The sequence below is a fragment of the Meleagris gallopavo genome, chromosome Z (assembly GCF_905368555.1).
Source record: "Meleagris gallopavo chromosome Z, MGAL_WU_HG_1.1, whole genome shotgun sequence".
NCBI lineage: Eukaryota > Metazoa > Chordata > Aves > Galliformes > Phasianidae > Meleagris > Meleagris gallopavo.
Window position 1 is genome coordinate 69,487,009 of NC_139435.1, and position 27,915 is coordinate 69,514,923.

Below are 27,915 nucleotides of genomic sequence, written 5' to 3' on the forward strand. Positions count from 1 at the left end.
AAAACGAGCACCAGGTCAGGATTTGATTTGCACAATAAGATTATGACCTGAAATGAATCATGCTCAACCCATTTATTTATTTGTTTGTTTCAATAATTTAATATTAGGAATAAAAATAACATACTCTGTAGAAGGTCAGACAAACTAATATCTACTCAGAAAAAGAAAAAGGGGAAATTTAGAAGCAGTGTCTCAATGCATTAGAACATTAAAGAATCTACAACTTTAAGAGGAGGAGTCAACCTGTTGAGATATAACATATTCAAAGAGATACAATGAAATAGGAACATTCTGATAGGGTATATTTATGAGACAACTGTTTCTAAAATGTCATATCTGGTCCACAATCATGAGTTCACACTTTCTTTTAATCTCTAATCCAGTAGGTTAATTTTTCTAGTACTTAAAGTAAGAGGAAAGTTTAAGTACATTGCTGACCATGGCCAACAAGAAGAGAGAAGAGTATAAAAATTAAAGGAAATATTTTATTATCAACATTGTGGTACTACACCAAAATCTAAATGAACAAATCTATCAAGTACATCATGTGATTTCTGTGTGATTAGAAGTATTCAAATGGAAAATTGGTCTTATGGACTTCTGATGTTCACCTTCAAGAGTTCTGAGAGGCAACTGAATGAACTGGGATTGTTTTGTCTGAAGAAACAGAGTCTGAGAGGATACCTCATTTTTCTCTATAGCTACCCGGGTAAAGAAGTGGCTAGAGGGCTGTGCCCAGCGGATAGTAGCTAATGGATTTAAGTCCAGCTGGCTACTGGTCACGAGTGATGTCCCCCAAGGGACAGTACTGGGGCTCATCTTGTTTACTAACTTTATTGATGAAGTAGATGAGGAGATTGAGTGTACTTGCTCAATAAGTTTGCAGATGACACCAAGCTGGGAGGTAGTGTTAATCTGCCTGAGGGTAGGGAGTTAGGGAACTGGATAGACTGGATCGCTGGTCTAAGGTGAATGGGATGAAGTTCAACAAGGCCAAGTATGGGGTCTTGTACACTGGCCACAATAACCCCATGCAACACTATGGGCTTGGGGCAGAGAGGGTAGATGATTGTGAGAAGAAAAGGGACCTGGGGGTGTTGGTTGATGCTCAGCCGAACATGATCCAATAGTGTGCCCAGGTGATCAAGATGGCCAGTGCCATCCTGGCCTGCATTAGAAATAGTGTGGCCAGCAGGAGCAGGGAGGTGATCTTCCCCCTGTACTCAGCACTGGTGAAGCTGCACCTCAAGTACTGTGTTCAGTGTTGGGCTCCTCACTACAGGAAAGACATTGAGGCCCTGGAGCGTGTCCAGAGAAGAGCAACGAAACTGGTGAGGGGTCTGGAGCACAAGTCTTATGAGGAGTGGCTGAGGGAGCTGGGATTGTTTAGTTTGGAGGAGGCTCAGGGGGGACCTCATTGCACTCTACAATTTCCTGAAGGGAGGTTGTGATGAGGAGGGGTTTGGGTTTCTTCTCCCGGGCAACAAAAAGGACCCAAGAAAATAGCAACAAGTTGCACCGGGGAAGATTTAGATTAGATATAAGGAAAAACATTTTTTCTGAAAGAGTGTTCAGATGCTGGAATGGCTGTTCAGGGAGGTGGTGGAGTCACCATCCCTGACAGTGTTCAACAGGTGTCAGGATGATATGGTTTACTAGGTTAGTGGTAGTAATGGTGATAGGAGGACAGTTGGACTAGGTGATCTTGTAGGTCCTTTACAACCTTGTGATTCTATGATTCTATAATTCTGCCTGATTGGAGTTTGCAGTGAGAAGATTGTCAGTCTCTTCTCTCAGGATGGCAAGTGATAGAACATGAGGAAATGGGTTCAAGTTGCAGCAGAGAAGGTTTAGATTGGACATTAGGATGAATTTCTTCATGGAGAGTCTGATAAAGTATTGAAATGAGTTGCTCAGGGAAACAGCGCATCGACCACTTCCAGCCACACGGGTTTTTAAGAGACATGAGGAACTAAGAAACGTGGTTTAGTGATGGAAGGCTAATTTGTAAGCATGTTAGACATCCACAATGATGAAACTGATAAGAAAGTTCTGTTAACATTTTTTCATTCCATCTGGTGAAAAGAAAAAAAAATAGATTAAAAACAAGCAAATAAAAAACAACAATGAACAGATTCTCATGGTCATTCAAGTAAGCTGCTAAAACAAGATGGAGAATTTAGATTATAAAGCTATTTGAAAAGAAATTCTCATATCCCTCTCAAGGTTATGCATAGGTAAGAAAATTATCTCCTTTTGACTAAAATCACCACATGGGTGCTTGGAGAAAAAAAGACAAAAATATTTACACATGAGTAATGGTTATCAAAATGTTCTTTGTTTAATCAAGGGCCAGAGATGGAACACGATTTGGCTAGTCTGATAAAATGCAGTTGGCCTAGTACTGGATATGAAGACAACTTTTCAATACCTACTGCTAATTAAAAAAATAAAAAAATAATGCTAATAAAATAAAATTATGTCAAAAATAAAAAAATGTGTACACCAGTTAAACCGTTTTATATTCATTAACAAAGAACAGAAAAATAAAAAAATTTATCTTGTTTACATCCCCTTAGAATTAAATTCTTATATAATTATTACTGAGTTCATTTAAAGATTCAGGAGTATAAAAAACATTCCCATTATAATCAGATTGCTAAAACTGACACATTTTAAGTATTCAAGTGTAATTCAGCTTCTCACCCCCTAGATCCCTATTTGTAATTGTAAAGCCTCATGCCTTCTATTCATAAGTCTTTAGGGAGTGAACAGACAGTTCAAACATATGCTGACTCAAAGCCAGTGACTTAATTAATTAAAGTTATGTTACATAAATAATGTATTTAAATTAAACCAACAAGATAATAATGTTTTTATGCATGTAGTAATCCCTATGGATACATGGAGGCTGACAACGCACCATTCTGTGTAGAAAGCCACCATAAGGTTTTTCTGAGGGGTGTGGCAGGAGGCGGCTTCTTGTAGTATGAGAACCCTATAATGGAACAGGATGACTAAAGGTGGGTTAGTAAAATCTTTCTGTTACTCGTTAGCAAAGTCTGCATGGAGTGAATATTTAGACCACAAATGCATACTTTTTCTATCACCTCCTGCTACTGAAGATTTCCAGGATCTCTTTTCACTACAGAATAAACAACCATGATATCTTTTCTATATCGCATGGCGTATATTTAAAAAGAGCACAAATGAATTTAGATCATAACATATATTGTGATTTCTTTTCCCAGACTATTCAGATCTTTGCCTGCAGACCAAATTGAAAAGATAAATAAATAGATAGATAGATAGATAGATAGATGATAGATAGATAGATAGGTAGGTAGGTAGGTAGGTAGATAGATAGATAAGATAGATAGATAGATAGATAGATAGATAGATAGATAAACAAATTTAAGCAGAAAAAGCAAAGGCTAAAATTCTTGCTTACACATATCAGAATATACTAAGTGCCATGTAGCAGTCATTAGAATGTATGGAGAATAAACATACCAATAACAATTAAAAAAGAAACCTTTACATGATTTTCAATATCTTTATACAATAAAGTATTATTTTAACAGTAACAGATTTGCACTGTATAGGTTATAGTTAGGAGGATTACTTTGCAATTTGTTTTCAATCAAGTTCAATAAATGATAATACATTTTCCACATCAGAATAATCAAGCAAAGACTATGTGAATTTAATTTGTTTAACATAAGAACAGTCAGCATTTGATTGATTAAAAGTGTGAAAAGGTAGTAAAGCTCAAAAAAACATACATTAAGTTCTTGATTAAACAAGACAGGAATCCCAGGTTTGGTTAATAAGGAGTTATACCACCAACATCAGTTTCAACACATCAGCACTGTGATGCTTGAGGAAAAGATGAAAATGCTTCTGCTCCAAAGACAGATGTTTTTGATTTCAGTAGAAGAATATTTAACACTAATATTGCATGTGTACTTATAAAGCACAAAAAAATGGAGCTATGCAACCCTTACAGTACAATGATAATTTCCTCACCTATAACAATCTGGAAATAGAAACATTTCTACAACAGGAAGGTACCTTTAGTTCCTCTTTTCTGTATTGCTGCTTGTAAATGTCACAATAAAATATTATGGCTTTAAATTCCTCATGGATTTTATGATTATTACAGATTTAAAGTTCTTTCACAGGAAAATAATACAAAGCTTTTCTCAACATTGTCTTTAGGAGACAGATATTTGCCATATGTCTTCATATTATTCTGTAGAAGTACTTTGGCAGAAATATTTGCCAAATTTAAGAGTTATTCAGGTCATCCCAGAGAACACATTGTCTGATAGAAAAGCATTCACACAAGTACTCCATCACGGTGGCGTCCACATTTTCTCATCTTTCAAGAAGGACCCAAGAAGCCAAAATAAATGTCTTTCTAGGATTAAAATCCAGTCAGAGCACCACAGATCGGCTGTGGCAAGCATGACATGAACCACTCCTCACATTTCAGGTCATGGTGTTGATGGTCTTTGAGGATGGATGTATTAGAGGGTCAGAATTCATATCACTGTAGCATGGGCTAAAATGATTTTTTAAAATAGTATCAGTTGAACTCTCAGTATAATTCAATTGTCAGTCACTCAGTAGTACTGAATGAAATATATTCATTTCATATATATTCATTTCTCAAATATGTATATGTATCAGACTTTGGAAAATAAAAGTTCTGAAGTAAATCTTCCATGATGTTTGTAGTTTGTGGTCAAACATTATATCAAATACATTTCCAGACATATAAATAAGACGTAATTTGCCAAGTTTTGCCTTCAATAATCTGGTTAATCATTAATTGTTAGTCAATTGCATCAGAAAGAATTCTTGTAGGAATAGCTTTTAACTTTTTTAATGGATTCTGGAAGATAGCATTTGAAAAAAAAAACATTACACTCATGGATTGTTTTTCTAACTGCTGCTTAAGACACCATTAATATTTATTGTTAGAGGAACATGGCATTAAAAAAATAGCAGAAGAACAGATTTGAGAAAGTAATAGTAATATCTAAAAAGAAATCCCTCATATTTTTGACTAAATCATGTAAAATTAATACAAAAGCCAAAGATCTGATTCACAGGAATGAATGAAGGGCAAAAATATGATAGTTCTTTACTAACACTTTGTACGACTTTATCAGTACTTAACAAAGTATTGATTTATGATGAAAAAATAAATTGAAAGGATGATTTCTCTGACTTGTACTTGACCTCCTATGCAGATGCATTCACTAGGTATAATAGTTGACAAGTTCAGAAAAAATTGTTCTGCTATCTGGGACGATCTGACACAAGTTTCTGTGTTACTGACTGCTGTTCCAGAAGTGATGTTGGAATAAAACTTCTCTCCAGCTCCAGCTGTAAGATCATGACAATCCATTTATGCTACCTGGAATCCATCCCAAAACATCGAAGTTGGAATGAATAAATACATTCAAATCAAACAACTCAACACAAAGCCAACTGCAGTTCATGCTTATACCTTTGGAAATCTGTAAGTCTCTCGGGTTTTCTAATATCTTTCTTGCTCCCTGTTTATTTTTCTTGGTACTTAAATTGTACTTAATTAGGGCTTTTGAAATGCTCATCTTAATTAACCGTGTCTCAAACACACAAATAAAGGAAAACAACAAGCAAACAATCAAATAAACCAGTTCTTATTTGCATTACAAGGATAGGAAAAAATGACAATTTTTTGTTAGCAGAGATTTTTTTCCCCCCCCCCAAGGTAAACTGAATATTTAATTGACAACATATTATGTTTCAAAGAATAAGTCTTATTGACAATTAATAATTATTTTTTCTCAATTTTTTGTTGAAACCTCCTTAGTAAAGGAAAGCAAATAACTGATGTGTGTGGTAAAACCAGCGAAATAATGCCTGAATGAAGAAAAAAAACGGGATGCATTTATGACTGGAATTGGAAAGAAGCACATACTTACATTAATACCTCTAGCAATTAAAAAATAATAATAATGTTGTCTTCTGAGAAGCATTATTTTGCATATGATAGGATAAGAGTGATGGCTGATTTTCTTAAAAGCTGGGAAAGAAACAAGATTTTATGAGCAAACAACTTCCACATTGGGAAATAAACTATTCGGGGGACATAAGAAGAGCTTTTCAGAAATGTGATTTTTGCCTTATCTCATCCAGATGTAACTGTGGCAATGCAATGTAGTGGAACAGATACAAGTTTTTCAACTGTGGCTATTATTGCTATGATTAACAAGAACACTTGCCCACTTAAGTACACTTAATAAGACTCTGAAATATTGTCCAAAACTAGATCTAAGAAAGGCCATCACCTTACAATTTTTAGATTACATTGCAAGACCTCCTTCATCATTCAGGTTTTCCCGAAGGACCAGAGTGAAGGCAATAAAGCAGAACCATAAAACTACAGTGTCTCACTAAATTGAGAGCAGGAGCTCAGCCATCATTTTCCTCAGAAACAGGAACTTATCATTTCATCTGGTGTACAACAGACAATTAATTACCATTTTTTAAATATTTATGGTGGCATTTTAATTCTATACAAAGATTAGACAGGGCTGTGACAAGCACTTGGGAAAAGTTAATAGACTGAGTATGCAGAGAAGTGTGTGTGTATGTGTGTTTTATAGACACATTCATTTAGTCTATACATAAACGTGTGGAGGTGTTATGCTTATGAGTTCAGACATGATTTATTAACTGAACATAATTGTTCAATCTTCTTGCTAGTTTTCTTCTGTATACTTATCTTTGCCAGAGGTTTATTGCAGTATCACAAATGCCAAAGAAGCTTATTTTTCCTCCAGAAATCAGGAAACAGGAAACTTGTGAGATTTCTTTCTTCTTCTTCTTTTTTTTTTCTCTATGTAGACACACCCTTCCTACTCCTTCTTCCTCAAGTTGTACCTTCCTGAAGCCTGTAGAACTTTGCATTCTCTCCTATGCTTTTACATCAATATAGCATCTATATCTAAACAATGTCAACATTAATGATAGGAAAGAACAGTTCAATAAAGAGTCTCTCAATTTACCACACTGTCTCAATGCTTGCTTCTGAGAACTAATAGTGCTACAGATATTCCTTTAACAGATATTCATTAAAAACTATAAGTTAATGTAGCTTTTTGTTTAACCTCTGACTACACTGTCTTATGCTCTTTGAAGATCTTGTTTAAAAGGCCTAATAGGAGTGAAAAAAAGATACTTTAAATGAGAATACATTCAACTTAACCATGTACAACTGACAGTATAAGAAATAAGGTGAAATAATTGGATTTTTAAAGCTTTTTCCAAAGTATCCATGGTGACAGGTTTTAGGGAGTGCTATAATGAACAGTTTCCCACGAGTTTATTTAAGAACCCATCTGAAGTAGCCTCATCTTACAGATGTGTTCCACTTACTCTGAACATCCTATGGCAAGACCTTCCTATCACACCCTTGTTTAAGTCATGGCAACAAAGAGAATACTGGGGAGTAGCTAGAAAAAGCCTTCCATTTTTGGAAGCTGACTGCTATTCCAGTGCCTGGGGCAGTCAGAAGCAGACTGGAAGCTGTGTTTAGTTGCAACAGCAGATACAGCAGTTCTGAGGGATAGCCATACATAGCTAAGATATTAAAGGAGAACGGCAGTACCACACATTTATCCACAGAGGTAGAAAAGAAAAATGCAATGAGCAGGATGTCATTTCTGACTCAATATACAACCTTTAGAAAGTTTTAACTAAAACATGTCTCTTTTTGCTGAAGCTATCAGGCAGCCTGTACCGAGTTAGTTATTTTTTCTGAGGATAGGTGGAAATTTAAGCCAAGTACAAGTAAGCAAGACAATTCTGTACTTCATGAGTCATGTGCAATACAACATGAGGTAAAGAATCTCTTTAAAGGTTTACTTTTCCTTCTTCAGCAGACCATTCCCCATATATACCACTTAAATGTGTTAATATCTTCACACTACCTTCACATCACCTTCACAGCATTCAGAAAACATTTGCCAAAGAAGGATTCCAAAATCCCTTTTTAATTTAATCATTTTCTCACCCTTATTGTTGTGTCTCTGTATTCTTGCTGACTTCTAACCCCAGTTAGCATCACTTTGTAATTTCCCTTTTAAACAGAATGCTAATGAGCTGCCCTACTGCAGTGTGTACAGCAACAAACAGAAAAAAAAAAAAAAAAAACATGCACATATTGCCTCCTTGAGTTATTTGTTTCACAACAGCTAGACAGGGAAACCCAAGATAATTCAATTTATTTAAATTCATGTCTGGTGCTCTCACCAGCACTTCACCCCAAGGTCATACAAAACTCCATTCTTTAACAGTGTTTTCGTGTAATTGTAGGCCTATGTATACGTTTGCATCCATAATTGTGCTGACCATTACAAGTTAGAACCTATATAAAAAAAAGGAGCACTAAAAAAAAAAAAAAAAAAAAAAGGAGGAGATATGAATAGATATGAATGGTCCAAAATGGTCCACAGAATCAGTCAGCAGACTAGTAAAGATTCAGTAGAACTCAAGCTATGGACAATTTTATGATATGTTATAGGAATGAGAGAAATAAGATTACAGTGCAGGAAAATATTTCCAAGACTAGAAGGAATATATGGTGCATGACATGTACAATGCATTAACAGTGAAAGGAACAATTTTGTGAATAAGCAAGAAATGGCTCTTTTTTATGATATTCTTTGTCCACTTGCTTGTAATACAAATTAGGAATCATTAGCATTTTTAGACAGAACTTCCATAAGTTATGAAATGTATGGATATGTTTCAGCTCTCACTGAAGAATGTTTTAATCTGAATTGAAAACAAAGTTGGATCAGCCTTCCTCCTACCATCAGTTTTACAATGCTACTGTGGTACCTTAGAGAAACTGTACTTTGGGTGCTGTGTTTTTATCTGTTACAAATGTAGTCATGCCATTCTCCCATGATTGATGGTGTGCCACAGCTGCTGAGTAAGACTGGCAGGGGTAGTGGTGGTGCTGCTTTTCCCTTAAAAGGAAAATTGTGCATGCAGGTACACCTTAGAGACACAGTTTAGACATTTCTTCTTGATTCTATTTCTATGCAAGATCCACTTTTTCGTATGTAATGTATTTATGTACATCCGATAATGCAACTGAATTTCCTTCTTTGCTCAATCAGGATACATCTTGGAATTTTCTAGTTAAACTTTCCTTCATCTTTCCTGAAAAAAAAATTGTGTCTGAGTGAAGAGTAAAGATAATATGTTACTTGAAATAAAACTAATATAAAGCAAAATGTACCAGGACAAAAATCATGAGTTCTGGAATAGCTTTTCCAATGATACCAGCATGAAGTTATGAAATAATTATATATATTAACTCTGAAGTAAAGGGATAGAAATTAGGTCCAGGAAATGCTCAGCAGTGCCAAAAACATGCGACAAGTAGGCAGATGAATTGTAATGTTACTGAAGAATACTAGGTATGCTGCTCTGATGCAACTCATCTTCTATTAAATCCAGTGGGAGTTCCTAACTGATATCATAACATACTTTTCAGAAAGACTTCTTAAGACACCAAGCCCTCCTGTGGGCTTAGCAATTTTCACAAAATTGCACAGCAAATTTTTTAAAAAGCAATAGTATTAAAAAATAAATAAAAATAAATGTTTGGGCACGTAGGGTGTTAGATTGCTGCCGCAGAGAGTTCTGCTGAATAAAAGTGATAGCTGATGCATTTTAAAGATGACTCAGTATTTAGGTAAGATCAACCAAAGCAGAAGAGTAGTACACACATCTCAAATGCTACTCTTAGTACAGTGATTTATACCCAAAAGATCTCATGAAATGAATCAAAATCTCATCAAAATGAAACTCAAACTAGAAGCGGTTGAAACACGTAAGTTAAGAAAGGCAGTAATTTACATGTCCAGAGGTATGTAGGAAGGGTTTGCTGGAAGTGCCAGATGTCTGAACAGAAACATTTTGTGAAGGATCAAAACAGTAATACAGAGCCTAAAAAGGATTGGTCTCAGTGGCTGGACCTTGAGAGGCATACTCTGGTGAAAGATGTTGTATGTTTTAAAGTGCTGCAGTAAAACACTGAACACATGGAGACTTTAACCAGAAAGAAATAGTTCATCAACTGATGCAAAGTTTTAATAAAGACAATATTTCAATATCAATCTTCTGAGGAAAAATTACAGCCCCTCCTTCATATTTGTGCTTCAGATCAGTGAAAGTGTTTAAGAAACTTCTGTGGGGCTAGCACATCATAAAGCTTCAGAAAGAAGGTAAAAACAATCCTCTGAAAGTGATATGTAGTCTTAATTTAATCTGATTTTTAGTCATATCTAATGCTATATTCAGTAATGCAATGTCTTCTGCTCAGTGCAGTGTCTATATTTCCAGATCTAAGAACAGTGAAATGACCCCACGTCAGCTTCTTGAACAAGACACTTGTTGTCATTCTTCATTACTCACATAATATTCCCATTCTTTCCTAAATGAGGATCTGGTGGTAAGAAACTGCAGGCTAAGCTAAGTTTAGCTGAGATCCAACAGACTGCTCTTTCACTCCCTCTCCTCGGCAGAGCTTCAGGAGAAAGTATGAAGAAAAAATCGTGTAATTGAGATAATGACAAACCATTTGCTGATTAGCATCACAGGCAAAACAGACTCAGTGCAGGGAAATTAATAAAATTTATTACCTATTATTTACAGACTAGTGCAAAGGATACTACAATACGTCTTCCAGCTATCTGCCTTCCACTGAACAGTGCAGGGGAACAGGGAATGAGGGCTGTCGTCAGTCAGCCCAAAGCGTTCTCTCTGCCACTCACCCATGGTCACTCTCTGTCCCTACTCCAAGTGCCACCTACCCACCTACAGATGCTATCCTTTCCACACTGGCCTTGTGTGGGCTTCCCAGGGGCTGCAGATCTCCCAGCACCGTTCCAGCACAATTCCTGCGAGTGACACCCCTGCCTGCAGACCCCCTGCTGCCAAAACGTTGTCATGTAAACCTAATGAAGGGAAACCTAATATCACTCCTGCTGCCACATTCTGCTTCCAGTACTTGGCAGCTTAAGCCCAATACAACTGTATTCCCAACTATTTGCTTATGGCTACAGTTTTAGTAATGTATTAATATTTTCATCTGTTCTGTTCTGCAAATCTTCATTCATTGTCTGAAATATCTTAAAAGGATTTATCCTTGTGTGGGAATCTGGGCATCACGCCTGAGATATCTTCAGGGTCCACTTCTTCTCTCCCACTTCTCATGTGTGTTTTAGATTCTGAGCACAACTCTAAATTGTAAGTGACTTTAGTATATATTTTACAAAGACTTGACTATATCCTGTGCCAAGTGAAGCACCACATACTGCCAACATTTAAGTGCATCTAGTCTATTGCTGAAAGCTAAGCCTGTCTCCCCAGGTGTTCACACTACTGCAGCCAAAGTATTGTTTGAATCTCTTTTTCTCTTTAGAGCTATCTATAATTCTGCCAAGTCCATTTTCATTCTCACCTTCTGCTGAAGTGCGACTTCATCTGAAAATCTCTACCTCTTTTGTTTCATTTATCCCCAAATTGTATAAAAGCCATGTCTTTATTCAACTGGCAAAATTCTCATGTGAAGGGAGCAGGGTAAATACTGTTTACTTCCTGCAAAGTGACAAATTAAAAACAGAGACTTTCTAAAATTTTACTGCACATATTTAAGCCTTTTATTATGAAGTACTTTACTGCGTCTTGCAAAATCAGTCAGTAAAATGTTTTTACAATTCCATACCCCTACCATTTTGACCAGTATTCTACTAAAACGTATGTAATCTTACTTAATTCAGCCTAGTGTAATAACACAAACTATTTTGCCATTTTCATGTCAACAAAAGAAGAAAAGAAGAAATAAAGCCAAGAGAAACAAGGAAGAAGTGGAGGGAAGAAATGAATAAGAAGAGAGAGAGAGAGGAAATTATATATCTCCATTATATTACTTATAATATAAAATTCTGATATGAAACACTTCAAATTCTTTTAGACAGGAGTCCATAAATGATATTAAGCCTATTATGTTTTATCTAGTCAATCATCAGACATTTATGTTCTCAAATCCATGTATTTTTTGCAATAACAGTTCCTCAATTTCCAGAAACTTGTCTCTCATGTCCAGGAATCAACTCAGACATATTCTAGAAGAAGTGGACTTGGAAAATATAAAGAGGTTGAACAGGAATACAAAAATCTATGGAGGTATACAGAGCAGATTTTAAATTCTGCTTTTTGTTTATATAGCAGCTGTTTTAGCAGCTGCACACTTCATTCATCAAATTCAGCCATAAAACCTCTCAATCTCACACAGATTATTATGAGGATGATTTGGCTCTGTTAGGAAGAAACTCAGCATGTAAAAATATCTGACAACGACTTAATTTGAAAAAAAAAAAAAAAAAAAAAAAAGTCTACTGAAATTTGTGAGGATTCATTGCCCAAATATTTACTGAATAGAAAACTAGTGTTTTCAAAAGTAGTGCGTATATCATGTTCGTTAACCAAAGACTGAAATACTAACTCTGGAAGGGACATATTTCAAATATACTATTTAGAGTAACAAACACTGTTCTGATGTCCTCTACTTTAAGAAGAATATTTTGAATTACCTCCAAATATTTAGAACAGACATACAGAGAAATGCCACAAACTCTTACTGCAAGAATAATTTATGCAACATAGTACCGATGTCTCTTTGAAATTTTGTATTAAAATTTCACAATGCGCTTTCATTTTTCTGGTTCTTTTAATTCTCAGCATGGGTGCCAGAGTGACTACTGTCTTACAAGTACACTGGATTGGTAAATTATTCTCCTTTCTCAGTGGAGTTTCAGTTCTACAGGAAAGGCCTCTTCTGTTGCTGGCATAAAATGAGACCTTTGTCAAGTGGCTAACACAAACCCTTAGAAATGAAGCACAGAAACAGTAGCAGAGTGCAGGGTCCAAACCATTCCTACTGGTTTACATAATTAGATACTAAGGAAGATATGAACACAGAAGAGACTATTAAAACTTTTAACAAAGCTTAGATCAGTAAAAGGTTATTAGATTAAGAGCACAAGACAGCTGTCAAGTTGACACATATGCTTAAAAGATAGAGAACACAAAGACTGTTAACAGCTTTTAGAGAAAGGAGAAAAAGAAGGCAATGTCACAATTCCCAGGATAAATGCCATTTTCATTGCAGATGAGATCACAGGGCTTTAAAAGTGGAGGAGAAAATCATGGTGTGACTGCAAAGCGTACTTAAAATATTTCCTCCACCAAGGTGGTGAAGACAATGTGGACTTTCATCCAGGCTTTAAAAGTAAAAGGAATCTATGCTTGAATCGGTTCGTTAAAAAAAAAGAAATAGGACAGTCAACCAAGATGTGTGCATCATAAGTCTACACAAAACATGTTTCTTTTGGAATGCACAGACACAGATACTCCAGATACGTTTAGAGACTGCGGAACTCATTGAGAGCAACCCTGTGGAGAAAGACATGCAGATTCTGGTAGACTTTACTGGAATCGACCGCTTGCTCTTGCAGCCCAGAAGGCCAGTGGTATCCTGGGCTGCATCAAAAGGGGAGTGGACAGCAGGGACAGGGAGGAGATTTTGCCCATCTGAAGTACTGTGTCCAGGCCAGAGACCTCCATGAACAAGAAGTATGTGGAGCTGTTAGAGTGGGTCCAGAGGAGGGACATGAAGACGATCAGCAGTTAGGAAAACCTCTCCTTTGATGAAAGGCTGAAGGATCTGGGCTTGTTTAGCATGGATTCCAGGGAAACTCTTTATGGCCTTCCAGTACTAAAAAGGAGTAAAAGTTAAAAGCTTATAAACAGGAGAGAGACGGAGTTTTTACATGATCTGATAGTGATGGGAAAAGAGGGATGGTCTAAAACTAATAGAGGGGAGATTTAGATTAGATATTACAAGTAAGCTTTTTACTTAGAGGTTGGTGAGACGTTTCCATGATGGGGCTGTGGATGCCCCATCTGTGAAGGTGCCCAAGGCTAGGCTGGATAAGGCTTTGAGCAACCTGATGTGGTAGGTGGCAGCTTTGTTTTTGGTTCTCATTGGTCTAGTCTCTTATCAGTAGGCATTTACATTAATCTCTCTGTGCTGAGTCTGTTTCACCATGATGGTATTAAGTGAGCTACCTCCCTGTGCTTAGCTCAACCAGAAAGCTTATTTTTCATCCTACTTTCTCCCTTTATTCTGTTCGGGGGGGGGAATGAGAAAGTGTCGTGACAAAGCTGATTTACCTACCAATGCGAAATCACCACAGATATAAGTTATCTTCAAAAATTAGTATAATTTAAAACTTAAAAAAATACAAGCATTTTCAAGATACCTTGTCATTATGTCTGCAGAAATCTGATTGTTTTTATCTGTGTAATTTACAGATAGGTATGGCTGCTTTCAGTCATATAATCCATGAACCATAAGAATTGGAAGGGAATTCTGAGACTTGGAGCTCTGAACAAGGCCTTCATTTGGTTGTGCTGTGGGGCTGCCAGCAACAGTTCTTGGTACCCATCCCACAGAATAGAATTGAGACCAAAAATCTGTTTTAATATAAAGTCTTTTCATTGAGGATGTATCAGATATTAAACTGAAAAGAACAGATAATATATTCAATTTCAGCCAAAAGGCCTGAAAGTAACTGACAAAGTAACTGAGAGAACCATCTCTGGAGTTAGAAGGACCTACGTTAACATAAATTATAGGTTTTAGGAAAGTTTTCAGAAAGATGCCATTTCCTTTGTGGACTGACACACTGTGTAGTCACTGGTAGACTATACAGAGGCTAAACCAGCAGCATTTATAAATAGAAAAGCTTGAAATAGACACAAGCACTGATCTCAGGACACAGCCAGGGATGGGACAATATAGAAATTTCCTCTCAGACTTGAGGTTTTCCTCATGTAAAACACAAGCATAAAATGTAGGTGTAAAAGCCCTACTCTCAGGCCAGATCAATAGCAGGATACCAGACCTATGAGATAATGCAGCACTGTCTGAAGACTCAGGAAAGCAACTTCAAAGAAACAGCATGGTCATAGCATTCTTGGTGGTCTGGCGTGGCTCCAGATGAGTTATAAAGTCTTTCACCAATGAGGAAACAGGAACTTATCAACATAGCTTGTTATCTGACCTAAACTAACCAAAGAGATAATCTATACCATATGATGTAAAACTCAGCAGTAAAATCTGTAGGAAAGAGGGAGGAAGGAGGGGGACATTTGGTGGTGCATCTTTCAAAGAAACAATTCTGCATCATGGGCCCTACTTTCATGGAAGTAGCTGGATATCTGCCTGTTGACAGGACATATTGAATGAATTCCTTGATTTTCATAGCCTTTGCTTTACCTAGTAAACAATCCATGAGTTCTTACACTGTCACCTTTCCAATTCTCTCCTCATCCCACCTGGGAAGAGAGCAGCTGCATAGTACTGAATGAACTGCCTGCCACTGTTAAGCCACATTAGCCTTTCTAGGGATGACCTTGCAAACAGGTGGAAACATTTGGATATTTCTGTATGCACATATATGAAGAACACCTCCCTGTTAGTGTAATCCATAGCTTTTCTTTCTGTTCTTAAACTGGTTTTGTTTCTTTTTCTTCTTATATTAGGCCACATTGAAGACGGAACAGAGTCTTTATAGGCATTTTGCTGATGACTTTCCAAATCCACCAAGGACAAAACCTGTGTTCTTTCACAGCAGTGGGACAGTAGGAGTGCAGGGTGGATCCAGGTCACCTGGCAGTTGGAGACAGCATGAAAACTTGAGCAATTTGGGGCAGGAACCGTCAGCCCCAGAGGAGGAAGAAGGATGGACAGATTTCTCCCCTCTCCTGGAAGCAGGAAGAGACAAACAAATCAGAGCAGCAAACCCTGAGGAGAAAGATGGATTGCTAGCTCATGGGTAAGGGTCAGAACTCAGGGAATCCATAGCATAAGCAGACGGTGGAGAAAATGGAGAGGCTTCAGTGGAGCAAGGCTGGTCTGACATGGGACTCCTGGTCTCGATATGGGGAAGGAGGCTGAGCAGGATCAGCAAGGCCCTGCCAAAATGGTAACAAGAGAAATTAATTTCATGCACTATAATACAGAACGCAATTTATTTCTCTAATCCTTCCAGAGAAAAACAGGTGAATAATGCAAAGATTCTTGCATAATAATACTATAGAAAATCTGAGATAGAGACAAAATTTTCTTCAGAACATGAGTTAAAAACCTTTATCTGCTATAAAAATATCATTAAGCACAAAGCATAACAAAGGATTTAAATCAATTTCAATATTAATTACATTAATTATGCACATTATGAACAATATGTATTTCACAAATTTAGTTTAAATCTGCCTGAGATGGAGCAGATAGCTAGTTTGCTCATCCTGTAGTATAGCACAGTAGCTTTCCTTTTACTGTAATCTCTGTGTTGGTGTTTACACTATCTGAATTAAATATGATAATTTTACGTTGTCAGAATCTCAAGAAGAATAATGTGCAGAAGAACTATAGTTTACTTGAGCAGTCATACCTCAGCCTTTTTGCTGATGTACATAAAATAAAACTAAAAAGTCACAGCAAAAACCCTTTTTTTTACAGTATTTCACAGTATATCCATGTCACTCTTCTTAACATTTTTCCTTCCTGCACTGATTGTGTTACATGTAAAGTGGATTGTTTTGAAGACGGAAATGAAGAGTGCATTTTCTTTTTTGTTGTTGTTGTTTTATTTTGTTTTGTTTTCGAAGTTCTGTGACTCTTTGCTTTATAAAAGAGTTCTGTTTGCATTCAAGATTTTTAGTAAGAAGACTCAGTTTCCTGCACTTGATAATATAATATAAATGATATCTCTGCATATTCAAAATTAAAATCCCTGTCTCAAGGAAAATAAAAATAGATCTATAGTAACTCCAGGCTCAATCTGGCTCCAGGAAAGTATTTTAATAACTATCAGAATAAGAAAAAATACTTTTAAAATTAATTCATTAAAAAATGCTTATAAAATTAATTCATTAAAGGAAATACAAATGATGGCAACATCTAACCTTTAAGCATGTCAGTCAGTATACTCCCTGACTAGTATGCCATATTTTCACAAAATTCAACAAGAGGATTCTTCCTGGAATTTCATTTAAGAGTGAATAGATATTACTTCAGTTTTGGTATTTGCCCATTTTTCTTTGTATGGAGATACTACCTTTAATAATCTCATCAGCACTCAGTATCGTTGTCAAGCATGTTAATAGGAAGCTACCTTTCCCCTGACAAGTCATAACTATCAGTTTCATCAACAGCTTTTTAAGGACTCTGAAAAAGTCACTCATCTAAAACCAAAAAAGTTACAGAAAAAATATTTCCAACTATGAGGATTTGCTCTTCACTGCCTAATTGCAATTTTGCCATTTTTTGTATCAAAGCTACAGAGTTCAGAACAGGAATGAGTCTTTTCCCCAGTGCTGAAGGATTATCCAAGATCAATGATGACCCCTTTGGGATCTTATTCCCACAGCCCTGAGGAGCAAGACAGACTGGAACTCTAACCTTGTCCAAGTCTTTGCATCCAACCAAACGTATTTCACCAATCCTGGCATCTTCAGTTCTGGCAGCCAAATCAGTGATACTGCTGTCAAATGTATCTCCCAGCAGCCAGCATCAAGGTGGCTCAATCATGAGAGCAGAAGAATAATTTCTTTCACAAATCTTGAGCTCACTTATTGTATGGAAAAATTGTATTTATTTATTTCAAGCTGGGGAGTTTTAATGAGAGTTCATTGGTTTTGAATCAAAACTGAAAAATAGGATGTGAATAAACTTATACCCTTTATCACCAGAGGAGAAATCAGAATGGCCTTTCTCCAAAAACATCCACTTCACAATTTCCTTGTAACTAGAAAAGCCATATTAACATTTTCATGGTTGGTCTTATTTTCTGGCAAGATTGCATTAATTGTTCTTGTGTAAGTAGAAGAAAATCCATTAATTTGATGAAACTACTGCAGGTTTATAGCAAAGTGAGATAAGGGTATATAACATATGTAATGAAGGGAGTGCTATCCGGACATCAGTTATTATTCTCTAGGTATAAATGAGATCTTAATTTCTGAATGTGAACAAAAATCAATAACTTGCTATATTACGAGCAATGTTAGGAAGAACAACAACTTCCTGCCATAAAGAGTTCTTAATTAACTAAACAATTTCAGTGCCATTAAACACTTCTCACCCAGGAAGAAAGACCCATTCTTTTTCTTGAGCAATCATGAACGAGTCCTTCCAGGGCAGCATTTACAACACTATAATGTACTCTGCACAGTAACTTCTCTTGTTAGTTTACTGCATTCCTATTCCCTGTCCTTTCTTAGGACTTTCTAGTATCCATTCAGAACAAGAGACCATAGTTTTCCAAATGTATTACCATAGGATTTTATTTTTTTCTGACCTCTATCCATTCTGTATCTTTCTCATGTCATGACTCACGTTCAGATCATTGAGGAGACAATTCAATTCATTTTCTTGGGCTTGGAAAAGGCTTTGCTTCTTCATGTCTTCTGGATGTACTTTTCCCTATCCTTGAATTCTGATTTTGCTTCACACAAGGATGAGAAGACGTGAAAATCACTTCTCCTTTAAACTAATCTTTGGAAATTGTTTGGAGAAAACATTTCAACTTCTTGATTTCTCCAGAACAGTTCAGCAGTCTTCAAAAATACAATTAGAAGAACAGATGATGCTTTATGGAGCTGGAGGGAATTAGTATATTAGCTGAAGGATTAATTCGTATATTAGCTGAAGGAGTTATTCAAAATGTGGGAGCTTCAGTGCTCCAAATTCTGTGGGATCTATACAAGATCCTGGTAATTTATAACTAGTAGGGGAAAAGTTAAAAAAAAAAAAAAAAGTGGAAAGATTAAAACAAATACATTGAACTTGAGTCTTAAATAAATTCACAGATAAATCAAAGTCTGGGGATAATGATTAATGTAGGGCTAACTGAATGAAGCTCAGTATCTTCAATTTAATAGAAGTCATTCTGTGAAGTCAGCTCTTTGCTTTGAAATGTTTGCACTGCCTTGCCTGGAAAGCTTTCCCTCAACCTTGAAAAATGGAACATGATGCTGTTTTCAGGGAATATAATAGTGAAACCCTAACATTTTTTTAGGTCTGATGTCCATTTTAGAAAATATTACAAAGGATTGAAGATCAGATCATGCTAAAAATAATTTGGAGAGACTATATTTGGACCACATATAGAATATTCTGCAAACACATATAATATATATTCTTCAGGCATGCTTTCAAGAAACTCATGGAAGGAGCAAGCTTCTTTTGTATGTTTTCACTGTAGGCATATAAACATAATGCCCAGTATTAGAGAAACAAAATATCAGAAACACATTATGGTTTTGTGTATAATTCACATGCTTGAGATAAAAAAACAAATTGAAGTATGAACACTGAAAAAAAGATATATAGACCTACAGTAAGCATAAACTTTAATGAGCACTGACAGCTTTGGCAAAAGAACATTCATGCTATCTTTTATACCAATGCCAAGATTTCAGTTTTCAAAGAAAAGTACAACTGGTGTTCTTCATCTGCTTATTTCAGATCAATTTGAACTCTAAATAGCAATTTGAAATGTAAATAGCAATGGAAACTAGTATGTTGCATCATGACCTTCACAGATTTGCATTCTGATGTTTTCTGATGAGAGCAGAAATGCATGTAGCAACTATATAATTACTGCAATGATCCTATAGTCTGTTTTCTTTGGTACACTTTATAAAAAGGAAAAAAAAATGCAATGAAAACTTAAGTATGGGAAAAAAAACAAAACCAAAAAAAGCTAAAAACCTTTCAATGACTATTCTTAATGCTTTTGCCTGATCTTTTTTTTTTTTTTGTCAGCATTCTTAGTCTGGCCAATATTTAATTTCATTACTGAAACACAGGGTCAAAATCAAGTGAAGATCATTCAGTCTGACAAGTTATGCTAAATTAAGTCTCATTTTGATGTGAGATAGGTTTATCTACAAACAGAACAGACTGGATGCAAGTTGAAGAAGCTTTTTTTTTGTTTTGTTATTATTATTTTTGGAGCAGGAAAGGGGATAGAAATGTTAGATTTCATAAAAGAGATAGACATTCAGTCAGTGGTACTAAAAGCAGTGCTATGTCAAAAGAAGCAAAGACAGACTTGAGCTGTTTGTTCTACACAATAACTCCTTAATTCAGCTACATATCAGCTGTAATGGTATGCAAGATTTGATCAGTTTTTCACAATCTTAAGAAGACTCACATATCAGTGAGTCTTAAAGAAACTCACATATCAGTGGAGGGAAGGAGGGACAGAAGGAGGGAAGGAGTGGAGGAGGGGTGAAGGAGAGAGGGGGATAAGGGGAGGAGGAGGAGGGGGATGGAGGGAAGGAGGGAAGGAAGGATGGAAGGACAGAAGGAAGGGTGTGGGAGGAGGGAGAGGGAGGCAGGGAGGCAAGGAGGAAAGGAGGAAAGGAGGAAAGGAGGAAAGGAGGGAGGGAGGAGGGGAGGGAGGAGGAGGAGAGGAAGGAAGGAAGGAAGGAAGGAAGGAAGGAAGGAAGGAAGGAAGGAAGGAAGGAAGGAAGGAAGGAAGAGGCAGGCATGGGAGAAGGGGAGGGAGGGGAGAAGGGGAGGCATGGGAGAAGGGGAGGGAGGGGAGAAGGGGAGGCAGGGAGGGAGGGGAGAAGGGGAGGCAGGGAGGGAGGGAGGGAGGAAAGGAGGGAGTAGGTTAACAGAGATCATTGTCCCTCTCTACTCTGCTCTTGTGAGGTCTCAACTGGAGTACTGTAACAAAGTACAGAGCCACCAACAAATGAAGGATATTGAGTTGTTGGAGTAGGTTGAGGGGAGGGCTACAAAGATGATCAGGGGGCTGGAGCACCTCCCCTATGAGTTCAGGCTGAGAGACTTGAGGCTCTTCAGCGCGGAGAAAAGAAGGCTCTGAGAGGACATTATAGTAGCCTTCCAGTACATGAAGGGGACACACAGGAAAGCTGGGAGGGATTACTAATAAGGCAATGTAGCTACAGGAAAAGGAGACATTGCTTTAAACTGAAAGAGGATAGATTTAGACTACATATTAGGAAGAAATTCTTTACTGTGAGGGTGGTGAGACATTGACACAGGTTGCCCAGTAGAGCTGTGGATGCCCCCTCCCTGGAATCATTCAAGGCCAGGCTGGCTGGGACTGTGAACAATCTGGTCTAGAGGGAAGTGTCCCTGCCTATAACGGGGTTGGAAATAGGTGATCTCAGATGTCCCTTCCAACCCAAACCATTCTAAATCAAAATTATTCACAAAATACTTTCAGAGAAAATTCTTTATTGCACATTTAAAGCCCATTTGACCAGAATAATAAATGCTGCAATTTAAATGTTTTTTAACTGGCCACATGATACAAATCTTTTTCTTCCTACATTTTAATCAGTAAATCAAGCTGTATTTATTAATTCTGAAATTACATTGATTTCCTAATTTGTTTTAGATTGGATTTTCCTGATAGCATGGCATAAAACATAAGGAAGTAAATGCAAATATCACCTAAGTACATTTATTTAGTAGTGTCTACTAGGAAGTGTAAGCACCTTAATTCTACTGTTTATTTAATATAAACACTTGAAGAAAAGAAAGATTGAATGAAAAATATGATTGAAATATATATGTATATGGAGAGAAAGTAACCATATATTAAATACCCTTTATTTCCAGTTAGAATGGAATGAGAAGATTTGATGTAAGATTTTCATTTTATTAATGTTTTGAGAACTTTTTTTTAAAAAAAGTAAATAAACTAGAAATTGAAGTGATGTTATTATCAACAATTTAAACTCCAGAAGATCCTGAAGGTGATTAGAATAACAAAGATAGTTTTATCATCTAAGCTCTGAAGAGATTACCATGTGCTGTGCTGTTGCCCTTCCAAAATCATTACAGTGCTGCAGAAGCACAGAGAGGGCTTCTTCAACCAGCTTTCAGCACATTGTGCAGCAAAGGGGAAGTGAGGGAGTAATACAGAAAAGCAGAAAACAGCAGTGTTGTCAAGATTGATTTAATTTAAGGGTAATAGGACCCAACATGCTGCAACTGATGGTGTTGAAAGAACTGGATGGTGTCTTCACAAGACTGTTCTGTAGTATAATTGAAAGATTGTGGTGATCAGGTGAGGTGATGACAGGAGAAAGACAAATATTGCACCTACCCATCCTCAAAAAAAAAAAAAAAAAAAAGGGGGGCTGGAGAACTACAAGCTGGTTAGACTCACTTCATCACATGGACAAATTATGAAATGAGTCCTGACAGATAAAAGTTTTGAGTATGTTGTGTTTTGCCTGATGGAGGAGACTCAAATCAGTGAAATGGAGGGGTTACAAGGCATACACTCACCAGGTTTGCAGGTAATCTCAAACTAGGGGGGAAATAGTTGATACAAGGAAGTGCAGGGCCACTGTGCAGAGGAACTGGGAACACGAGGATATGCTAAAAGCATGAAGAAGGCACAGAGAGGTGGTGCTCCCTTCTTGGAGGGTTTTAATCCATCTTGGGATAAAGCTTTGAACAACCTGTTCTGACTTCAAGGCTGAGCCTGTGATTGTGGCACTGATAGCCTGTAATAGCAACATCTTTTGATTCTGTTCCCAAATGGCCATAATGGATAAGTACAAGAAATTTGCTTCTTCAAACAGAAGCTTGATCACTGCTCATGTACTGAACTGCAGTTCTCTGCACTCTGAAATAAAACTCATCTCTGTAGCAACCATCTCCAGAAGATTCATCTTCAAAAGATTAATTTCCCATGTGAGTCCTGTTCTTGATGCTCATACTGGCAAGATGATTCCATACCATACTGGACATCTGCACAATTTCATCTTCCAATTTACATACTTTTGTGATACATGTTTTTGTGGAGATCGTTCCTGCAACTACGTGAAAATTCCTCTTTAGTCCTCCCTCTGTGTGAGCTAATTAGATTTTATAACTTTGTGAACATAAGTCTAAAGATTATAGACATCATAATGTTGCACAACTAACAGAAATTTTTGAGCTTAATATAAAGTTTTTCCAGAGAAGCTTTGATAATAGAATTTTTTATCCTGCTCTTAAAATTGTACAACTCTCCCATTCCAGGCTTTATCCAAATGAAGATAACTCATAAAATTTCATATTTAATTACCAAAAATAGTTTTCTTGTATTGTGATAGGAGAAAGGAATAATGGTAAAGTATTACTGAGTTAAAATTTGTAGCCTCTACAACAGAATATCTGGTGCTAACTCATGCTAGTTTCCATCTCACCAATAAATATGTAAAAGCTACTGATTAACTCCTTATAATGACATCTGGAAGTACCTGTTGTTTGATATAAGCCTCTTGTTAAAATTTTATGCCTGATGTCGTCCTTAGAATTACAGATAAATAGAAAAAGTTCTTTTCAGTGATCCTTTATTTGGAGGAAAGTGAATGTCAACAAGAGTTCTTATCTGTACTGATAAAAAATAAAAATTATAAAAGTAAAAAAAAAGACTTATTTCTGGTTCGTGAATCTATTTCCTTAACATATACTTCTGAAGATCTGAAATCACATTGTTTTAATGGGACAAGCTTTGGGTTTGAACAGCAGAGAGCTGTCCTCTTTTCTTCTTAAAATCAAAGTGCAGGAAAAAAGGAAAAGGTGTTGGCATTTATATACTGGAGCAAGAGGGCAGACATGCTAGCCTTTCTGAAATCAGTGGCAATTTGCCTCAGATTTCACAAGCTAGCATAATCAATGTACTTTCATTATATGTTCATTCAAGAAGTATTCTGATTTTCTGCTTTTCCAGAAAAACACGTAGTTTTTGCCATTAATTTTTCTTTAGCAGCATCAACAAGAATCAACTTTCCAACACATATGGTATCTCCATGTGTTGAATATTCCCTGTTGGTTTCAGTAGTATTCCTGTGAACTTAAGCCAGCCTTGGATTTTATCCAGCAGAAAGAATGACCACATCCCATTGAGTATAGTGGGACTTTCCAACTTCTCTAGAAATAAAACATTTGTATTTAAATGTATTTTCTTTCCCTCACTTTCTGGCTTGTATAACTGTTCTGGATGTGCATTAGTTTTTATTCAAAACTAGTCCAAAAACTAGACCGCTATGTAACTCTTTTTACAAAGTCAAGCATCTGGCTTCCAACAACCTCAGCTGGTCTGTTAAAGCCCGCATGGTTTAGAGAACTGTGAAATACTCATCACTTATCTAAGTTTATGTTGATTTGTAAAATTCAGCATAGGTGAAGGAAGAAAATGTCCTTGTGGTTTCTGATTTATAATCTATTTTCCAACGCACTGATATTCCTCAGAGACCACCACTTGTGTGATTTCTAAACATCTCTTCAGGCATGGCCAATTCCTCTCCTGACAGGGTTTCCACTCTGATATTTGAAATGTTCCTTGCACATACAGAAGTACAGTCTGCAGTGCACTTCCAGTTCCTATTTCAAGTATAAGCTTTCCCACCTCAGTACTTTTCTTGTCATCAGTAGTTTCTCTTTAATGTCTGCATCAAACAGTTCACAATATGGGAACAGAATGGAAGGGGTGATAGCTGCTGCTTTCTGCTCAGATTCTGTGATAAAGCAGCTTGCTTCTGCTGTATCCATAAACAGACCGTCAAAGACAACTGCACAAATCCAACGTCAAGATTGTGTTTACTGTTACTAGAGAAAAGCTTCTGAAGTGCTGTTGACTTCAATGGGAGCCACAGTTTTAAAGAAAAGTTTCCCATGCCAGAGAGTTAGCATTTTTTTTTTGTCAGGGTTAGTTCCATGTCTGAATTTTCACCACAGTTTTGGTTGAGCTAAAAATTGTCTTGTCTGCAAAACTCTTCAAAACAAGAAGATTCTTATTTCTGAAAGACTAACTGCCTTTTTGACTCATTAATTTATTCTTAATTTATGTTTGAGCAGAAGTCATTTCTGCAGATAACATTAAGAGTTCAAAATGACAATTATTTGCACCCTTATCAACAACTCAGTGCTTGTCAGTAATTTCTCCAGTAGATTATCTGCAAGTGCCACTGAACATTAAATATTTTTGCACAGTTTCGATGCTTATTTTCCTTGTCTGAAACTTCCTTTTTCCTGCATTAACTTAAAATTTACCTTCTGTCTTTTTCTGTGTCTTGCTTATGATAACAATGTACTAAAGGCCAGGCAGGAGCTCCTATCCAATCAATGCTTGGATTCTCCCTAAAACTGAGGGACATCTTAGTTAAATCAGCTATAGTTATGGTTTCTCCTAAGTTTTTGGATTCACAGCAGTATGCCTGGCTGCTAGCAGCGTCCTCTGGCCAAGTTCCACTCAACTGTCCCTCAGCAAGTTTGGCTGACATTATTTAAGGCTGGGAAAACAGTAACACTGGGACAAAAGATGTACAGATTGTACGCATTAACTTTCTGAAAGAATTCATGTGGGAAAAATAAAACCCAGATCACATAGATGGATGGGTGTTTGTTACCTGATTTTGGCATCATTAGCATGAAACCAAACCAAATCAAAGCCACATCCTTGGAAAGGAAAATATAAAGATCATTCATAGTGCTGTCATATCCTCTTCTTCTGGAAGCTATGGAACTGGATCCACTCCATGAGCAGCAACTTGCTTGCTAGCCAGGCCTAGTCTATATTTTCCACCATCCAGCATCACCAAGTAATTTCATGGAGATTTAAACTGTCAACTTATTCAGATGAGGAAGAGCAAGCTTCAGAGCACTGAGAGAAATATTCTACAGAGTGAGGAGCAAACAGGCCAGAGAGAATGCTCTAATGTAAAGAATGTATGGAGGAACTGCTGTGCTTCAATGCAATTGCCAATGAAGGTACATGAATTTAGCTAAAAAACAGAAAATGTAAGTGTGAAAAAGCCAGCCAGAAAAAGCACTGAAATCCAGACTAGGCTTGATTTCTCAATATTGGATTATTTTAATTATCTAGTCTGTCATCAGCATTTTCTTATGTTTTAATTCTTCAAATAAAAAAAAAATATATATAATATCATATTCATGTTAATTCAAAGGTGATTATATGGAAAATTGCTACACAGTTCAGAGGATAGAAGAGTCACTTAGCAGGGTTCTCCTTATCAGCATGAAAAAGAAGAAAAAGCCTTACAACATATGGGAGTAGTAAAATTAGATGGATAGGGGGATTTATCTGATTTATTACTAAATAGTATTAAATTGGCCTATACATCGAAAAAAAAAAAAATAGGCATACAGATTTCCCCTGTAAATTTGTGAAAGTGACATTGTCTCCAGTGGACTAACAATAATCAAGAGTTTTGCCCAACATGATTAAATATAGTCAAAAAGGTTAATTATCAACAAACTGCATATTATTTGCAGAGTCCTAATTATACTTGTATCAGAAGAAAAGATTTCCAAACTCTTGCCTTTGAACAGTATAAAGGATGGCTCCTTAAAAGTGCTAAAGAAGAAAAGTAATACATCAAGCTCTGCATCTGCTTATCAATATGTTTAAAGATTTGTATCTGTTGCTAATTTGAAAAAGTTGTAAGCGCTATCAATAGGATATTCAGCTATGCAAATGTACTAATCCTCATACAGTACTAGAAAAAAAGCAAACTTTGTCACTAAAGCTGTACCTGAATCAGCGTTTTGGTTGGGAAACATCTATTCTTGCTACAAATTCAGATAGCTCGAAGGCGACATTTTCAAGGGACTGAATAAAAAATCTTTGTGGATTTTCTGAGTTAAGACCATGGCGTCTGAAAGATATTTGCTATTTCAGATGTATCAGTTAAGGGGGTTTTCAGTGATGAAATGAAGAATGAGAAATACCTTCTTGGCGCACAACTACCAAATTGTTGTCATGAAGCTTTCAATAAGTCATTCATCCCAGAGCATATTAGCTTGCCAAACTATCTCTGTAATGGAAGTCTGTCTTTCACATGGCTCAGAACTGGGCTTTTAAATTATAACTTTGGAAACATTTCAGTATAAAACTGTCCAAACAAGAAAAAGTATAAAAATTTTTGATCCCTTATGAATGTAGTGATTCCTTTCCATCTCCGAACAAACTAAATGGATTGCACTACATTGTACCAACTTACAGCTTGGGGAAGAAACAGTACAGTAAAAGGTATTTGCCATCCTTCCTGAAGGTGAACTCCTCCAGGCTACATCCACTGTTCCACCAGGCACTCCTCCGTGGCTCCATGGGCCACAGGGGGATAGCCTACTCCGCCATGGGCCTCTTCTGGGCTGCAGGAGCTCAGGGCCCATGGGGCTACTTGTCTCTCACAACCCCACTCTTCCATCTGCTATTGTGCGGAAGTTTCCCCTTTCCATTTTCAGTGTTCAGTGTTCCAAAAAGACTGTATGAATAACACACCTTCTGCTCAAAAAGACTTGTTTGGAATTTTTTGTTAAAGAAACATCTATAATTCTGTCCCTGCTTGATGTCATTGTCATGTGTCATTTACCACCAAAAATCAAAGTAGAACATAAGCCCATTGCCACACGGAACATGAATGCTATTAGCTCTTTCTCCTGGAACTGCCAGCCTGCTGAGAAGATCTTGCACCAGCTCAGGAGATCTCTGCAGTTAGCAATGCTGTGCATGTTTGCCAACAAAGTCTATTGCATGTGAAGCGTTAAGTTAACAGTATGGATTGGTTTAAGAATAATAGTCTTCTAAAGCCTTGTCTCTCACTAGAAGTTATGTGTCTTAAATTTTAAGCAGAAACATACTGATTAACAGCAGGTTGATTATGTTCTGTTCTCAGTCCTGTTTGTGTTCTTTATTAAAGACC

General features: G+C 36.7%; 1 pseudogene; it reads right to left on the minus strand.

Moving 5' to 3' along the window:
- Positions 1–14,543: 14,543 nt before the first annotated feature.
- Positions 14,544–14,715, minus strand: LOC116217580 (U2 spliceosomal RNA; annotated as a pseudogene).
- Between the last annotated feature and the right edge of the window lie 13,200 nt (positions 14,716–27,915).